Raw genomic sequence first — 7,154 nt, forward strand, 5'->3', positions numbered from 1 at the left:
CCCAAAGAGTTGGCAGTTCAAATCCACTTGAAGACTCTGAGGAAAAACGACATGGCAATCTGCTTCTGTAGAGACAGCAGCCAAGAAAATCCACAGGGGCAGTTCTAATCTGTCACATGGGGTCACTGGGTGTTGAAAATGGACTCCCGACAGTTTACAACAAGTACTGTTCATTGTTCTCTAAAGAGAACTGAAGGTTGACTGTGATATGAAATTTTAGATCTCAAAGGAATCTCAGACCTCACCTTTCTCATTTTAAGGATATGTTAATTATGGACCCAAGGAGTTGAATGTCTAATCCAAGTCACTTAACTGGTTAATAAACAAAGCAGCAGTTCAATTTAAGTTTCCCGATTCCCAATCCAGGTCTTGTCCCCTTCACCACACTGTTCAACATGAAAGTTTCCCATTTCAAAGTTAATTACACTACCTTTGGAAGACCTGATGGCATACTGGTTACACATTGGCCTGTGATCCGCAAGGTCAGCAGTTCAAAATCACTAGCTTCTCCTGGGAAAAAGACAAGGTTTTCTACTCCCATAAAGAGTTACAGTCTTAGAAATTCCCAGGGGAAATTCTACCTTGTCTTATAGGATGGCTGTGAGTGAGATTCAACTCAATGGAAGTAATTTTATTTTTTGTTTTATTAAATACATTACCTTGATATTTGAAAGTGATTATGTAATTCAGGTGCCAATGCTCTAATATCATAGTTGGAATGCTACCTTTTTAAAAATGAAACTCACTAAAGCTTTTTTAAAAAAAATATAACATTTCCATTCTCCCCTCATTGGTAACATTCCAAAATACATCGTCTGTGTAGAGATGCTTGCTGAAGTAAATCACGCCACAAGTATGTGTACTTCTATTAAAATCCATAAAGGAAAAAATATATATGATTGAGTGTCTTGGATATGTTAGGAATAAAACAAGTTTGGAGATACAATCTTAGACCATTTCAGGTCATCTATGACGGCTGGTGGTGCAATGGTTACGAGTTAGGCTGCTAACCACAAGGTAAGCCGCTCGAAACACCAGGCACTGTGGAAAAAAGACAAAGCTTTCTACTCCCAAAGAGAGTTACAGTCTCAAGAACACACCAGGAAAGTTTTATCCTGTCCTGTAGGATCACTATGAGCCAGAACCGACACGAAGGCAGTGAGATATTTTTGAGTGACAGCTCGAAGCTAGCATTACAGCAAGCTACCTTGTGCCAACTGCTTTACAGGGAATTTTCTAATTCTTCTTTGAAAGCAATTCGTTTGAATTACTAGTTGTATTTTGACATGTCCTTAAGGAGGCTCAGGGTGGCACAAAGGGTTAAGTAATTGACAACTAAGAGCAGGTGAGTGATTCCAAATGCACTTTGGAAGAATGTCCTATCACAAGATCACAGCCATTGAGAATTTAATGGACCGCAATTCTACTTAGAAATGCCCAGAGTTGCCATGGTCCGGAATTGACTCCACATCAAAGATTTGGGTTAAGCCTCAATTGGAACTTGAAAGCCCAGTTAAAATAGAGCACCAAATGTTAGGAAATATTAAAACTTGTCCCCTGTAGTAGTTACAAAATTTCGTGTTAACTTGATACATAAGTGTGGTAGTTACATAATCTGTTGTCAATTTGCGAGGATTAAGAATGAATGGGGTGGAGTTTAACCTGTCAATCAGCTGGCATCTTGATGACCTCGTTTGGAGGCATTAAGGAGATAAATAGCTCCCTGGATGTGGGGCACAGGTTCACTCCCTGGGAGACATTGCAGCTGACAAGACACATGGAACTACGCTAGTGCCCTGAGCTGAAGAAGCCACACATGGCGACCCCTGCCAGTGCTGAGATGCTTGTAATGCGACTGGATCCACAGACTTCCCACCCTCCAGCCTGTAATCTTCCTGAATTGGACTTTATTGCATGTGTTTCATATGTCTGAAGAGGACTTTATAGATCGGTATCAGACATATGGGCTAATATCAGATTTATGACCTTGATCTGGACTGGGCTGGGATATTTTCTTATTGTACAATTACTTTTTATATAAAGCTCTTTCTTATAAACATGCATGTCCCTCAATTTGCTTCTCTAGTCAACCAAACCTATGCACCCCCATTTGCATGAGGGAAACTATAGCATACATTTCTTACATGTCTTTTTTTGGGGGGGGGGCAGGGATGTAAATCCATTCTTCAAAGATAGGATAGTTTCTTTTTACAAACTCAAGATCATGTTGTCCCAAATAATATCAACTTTATTTCGCCACCACTCATCTGTCACTTTGTCATCCTATGGTTCCTTGTGTGCTACTTTGCTGCTGGAAGCTATGTCACTGGTATTTCAAATGCCCGTAGGGTTACCAAAGGATACAGGTTTCAACAGAGCTCCCAGAATAAGAACAGACTATGAAGAAGGACTTGACCTCCAACATCAGAGGAAGTAACCACTGAAAACCTTATGCATAACTTCAAAACATTATCAGATACTGAAGGCCTGATGAATGGAAGCAGGAGTTTGTCAGAGATAGTGGCAGAGGATGGGCACCTCCAGTCGGAGAGACTTGAAATGTGGCTGAGGAGAAGATGCTTTCTCAAAGTAGATCCTGACTCATAGTGACCCTATAGGACAAGGAAGAACTTCCCTGTTTGCTTCCACGACAAACCTTCTACAGGCCTAGAAAACCTCATCTTACTCTCAAGGTGATTTCCACCTGTTGACCTTGTGGTTAGCAGCCCCATGCATAACCACTAAAACACAAGGGCTCCTAGCTTACATCTAGAGGTTAATAAATGACATGTCATTTTAAAATTTGCATCTTATGTAAGGAGCCATGGTGATGTAAGTCAGGTAAAGCCTGTGGGAACGGGTCCTTCAGGATCTTCATTTGCTGAAAGGACACAACTCAAAGTAAGGAAAAATCACTGGGAAAAAAATCTAATGGTCACAAGGTAGAATGTACAAAGTATGAATCTAGGAAAATTGGAAGTGGTCAGAAGTGAAATTGAGTGCAAAGATCAATATCTTAGGCATTAGGGAGTTGAAATTAGCTGCTCAATATCTGCAGCTAAAACCAGATCAGGAGCCAACAGTGAAACAATCAATTGCTCCTATGTAAGTTCAGGATAAAGCTAAAAAAAAATTGAACAATGCACGAGATCCAAACTATGACCTTGAATCTATCAGAGCTGAAATTTGAGAATTCGAAAGAACAGATGGGATGCAGTGACCACTAAGGACAAAAGTCTAATGAGCGGTGGAGGACCTCAAGAACATCATGCATGAAGAAAGATTGAGGTCATTTAAAAGACAGGACAGAGAGAAAAGGTCAACGTGGATGTCAGAGACTCTGACACTTGCTCCTAAGGGTAGAATAGCAAAAGCTAATGGAAGCAATGGTGAAATCAAAGAGCTCAATGGCAAATTTCAACGTTAAAAGAGGGTAAATAATGTACATTGCATGACTGTCAAGTAGCCTACCTCAGAGAAACCCTAATTACAAGTGTGCCATTTGAACAGCCCTTTCTCTGAACTCAGCAAAAAAAAAGAAAACAAGTAGGGATTCTGTATGAACGGGCTGAATCCCACCACTGATGGTAGGCTCCACTCTCCTAGTGCTTCTCCTTGACAAAGTATTTTATTTACAGCAATCCAGTGAGGTGGGTACTAATAGTAACCCCCTTGCTACCAATAAGTGAGGCTTGGGAAGCTTGAATAATTTGCAATCCAAAGTAAAAAGTGATAGTGTGCCAAAGTAGCCAAACACCTGAGCTAAACTAGTGGCATGCTGGGCTTCAGCCTCCTCAATTTTTATTCAGGTGAAGAAGTGCCCTACATTCCTCAGAGATTTATTTATAAGGATACAATAATGTGGGTGTGACTGGGCATATCAAAGACCGCAGATGAATCCAGGCCTCTCTCTCTAGAGTTGAACCTGTAGCCCCTTCAGCTGCCTTTGTAGATCCATCTACAGCCTGAAAACAGAGTTATTTCCAGGTCACTCCATGCTTCTTCACTAGTCTATGCTTTTGACCTCATTGCAATGGCAATGACCGACTTCATGCTATGTTCTTAATGAGATTACTTATCCAGAGGACCTCATGAGGCTCTGCTGGATGTGATAAATTCACTATTGTGGTTTTTGTCTAGTGCCTCACTGAGCGGACAGTCTCTTTAGTCTTACAGGAACTAACCTTTTAACCAGCATGGCCTGTGCCGCTGAGAATCAGCTTCATCTCTTTAGCTTTTAATGACTTAAGACTGTAGTGTATGTAGTTGTTCACACATGTGTGCAGAGCTATGCAGATTGCCGCTTATTTCCAGGGGCATAAAAATGTTGGTTTCATTTTTGAGGCCTGTGCACAATCAGGTCCTAAGGATCAGATGAACTGTGGAGCTTAGCTTGGAGATCTTTTCCTCCCTGTCACCTGTGGACCCAGCTTCTCCTCAGACCGGTAGTGGTCATCAGCAAGCTAAAAGGAAGATGCCATTTGCCATCTATTGTCTTTTATGAGGGAATGAATACCCTAAAAACTGGAATGTTATTTTTCAAAACTACGTATTTATATATATACATATATATATACACAAAAATATATAAATATATTTATATATATAAAGTTATATATATATATATTTACAAAACAGCCTTATCACCTTTAATGTATTTTCCATTATACTTAATACATTTGCCAAGTCTGCAATTCCATTCTTGGCAACAGTTTTTCAAACTCATCTGTTTGGATGGCAAACAGCACCTCCCTGCTGTCCTTTCATGTCCCTCTTCATTCATGAAAACAAAAAGTAGTAGCATGGAGTGAGGTCAGGTGAGTAAGGTGTGTGGGGCAAGAGGGACATGCTGTTTTTTGTCAAAAACTGGCACACTGAGATGGCTGTGTGAACGGGTGCATTGTCATGGTAGCAAAACCAGTCCTCCATCGGCCACAAGTCAGGCCTATTTTTGCCGCACACCATTACACAACCTCTAAATAGAAAGTTTGATTAACAGACTGACTTGCTGGAATGAACTCCAAATGCACTGAGTCAACATTTTCATCCATTTGGGAAGGTGACAGATGTCCATAACAAGATTTGTCATCAATTGACATTTCACCTTTTTTGAAATGAGAAAACCACTCGTACATTTGAGTTTTTCCCATAGGGCTCTCCTTGTAAGCTGTGTTCAGCATCATAACAGTTTCTACAGCATTTTTCCCAAGCAGGAAAAAAAAATCTCACAGCCACACACTGTTCTTTTTAATTGGCCATCACACATTGGAAGGCTTTCACGAAAAAATTCACTGTGACCAGTGAGAACTTTCCCAGGCGATACCACTGGGTACACTAACTCAGAGTGTGTTGCTGCTCAATGCTCACTTAGTGGTGAAAATTTGTGCTACTAAAACTCTGCCCAGCGGAGCTTTATTTCAGTTTTTTTGGGGGAAAATATAGTCTATTTTCCCATCAGCTTTCTTTTCCCTTTGCTTAACATCAGGAGCCCTTGTGGTGCAATGGCTAAGCACTGGCTGTTAACGGAAGGTCATCAGTTCAAACACACCTGAGACTCCGTTTGAGAAAACACCTGGTTCCCATAAAGATTCCAGGCTGAGAAACCTCAGGGGGAAATTCACCTTTGTCACACAGGGTCACTATAAATCTGAAACAACTCAACAGCACCCAGCAGTGACATCTGACTCTAGAAGTCTGAACACTGAGTGGTTGTTCTTTTTTTCAACACATGTTAAGTAACCTCTTTATAATCAGATTTATTTAGAAATTTTAATTACTCTCAGAAAATGAGCTTATCATGTATATTCAAGGGCCTTCCATACTTCCAGCAGCTACATTGAGACTGTACTGTGTGTGCACCCCTCATTCCCACCTCACTCGCTGCCTCAGCAAATTAAAAACCCGAACAGGTGGAATTCAACATTTTTGACAGATGTTCAGGCACCAACACCTCCCCCCGAAACTGCAAGATAACCTTTTGACAATTTGTGGAAAGCAGACATGGGCTTCCAGGAAGCCACATCGCCTGAATTATAATTCTTTTGACATGCCACTCAAGAGAGCAAATTACTTCCCGTGACTTTGGCTGGCTTTCCACATGTGTAAAACTGCAATGTTAGGCCCTACCTTGTAGGGTAGCCACTGATGCCAAAGATGAACAACATGGAAGTTTTCGTTTCTGTTACATCCAATTGTGCAGCTTGAAATTGCATATTGAAAGAAGGGGGAAGTGCAGAGTGGAGACCCAAGGCCCAAGTGTCGGCCACTGGAGATCCCCTCATAGAGGGGTTTAGGAGAAGAGATGGGTCAGTCAGGGTGTGATGTAGTACTGATGAAGAACACAGCTTTCTCCCAGATCCTGGATGCTTCCTCCCCGCAACTACCATGATCCGAATTCTACCTTGCAGGGCTGGATAGGGCAGAGGTTGTATACTGGTACATATGAGGGCTGGAGGCACAGGGAATCCAGGGTGGATGATACCTTCAGGACCAGGGGTGTGAGGGGGTGATGCTGGGAGAGTGGAGGGTGAGTGGGTTGGAAAGGGGGAACTGATTACAAGGATCCACATGTGACCTCCTCCCTGGGAGAGGGACAGCAGAGAAGGGGGGGAAGGGAGACTCCGGATAGGGCAAGATATGACAAAATAATGATGTATAAATTACCAAGGGCACATGAGGGAGGGGGGAGAGGGGAGGGAGGGGGCAAAAAAAGAGGACCTGATGCAAAGGGCTTAAGTGGAGAGCAAATGCTTTGAGAATGACTGGGGCAGGGAATGTATGGATGTGCTTTATACAATTGATGTATGTATATGTATGGATTGTGATAAGAGTTGTATGAGTCCCTAATAAAATGTAAAAAAAGAAAAGAGAAAAAAATGATTAGGGCAAAGAATCTACAGATGTGCTTTATACAATTGATGTATGTATATGTATGAACTGTGATAAGAGTTGTATGAGCCTCTAATAAATTGTTAAAAAAAGAATAAAATTAAAAAAATAAAGACTCCACAAAGCAAAAAAAAAAAAAAGAAATTGATGAAGCATGTGCTCAAAGAGCATCAATAATTACTGGTCATTGGAAGGCAAACATTTAGAACAAAGAAGGACATTCCAGAGGTTGGAAAACTGGCTTTGGTGGCAGAAAGGATACCAGA

This window comes from Tenrec ecaudatus, chromosome 3 (assembly GCF_050624435.1).
Source record: "Tenrec ecaudatus isolate mTenEca1 chromosome 3, mTenEca1.hap1, whole genome shotgun sequence".
Lineage (NCBI taxonomy): Eukaryota > Metazoa > Chordata > Mammalia > Afrosoricida > Tenrecidae > Tenrec > Tenrec ecaudatus.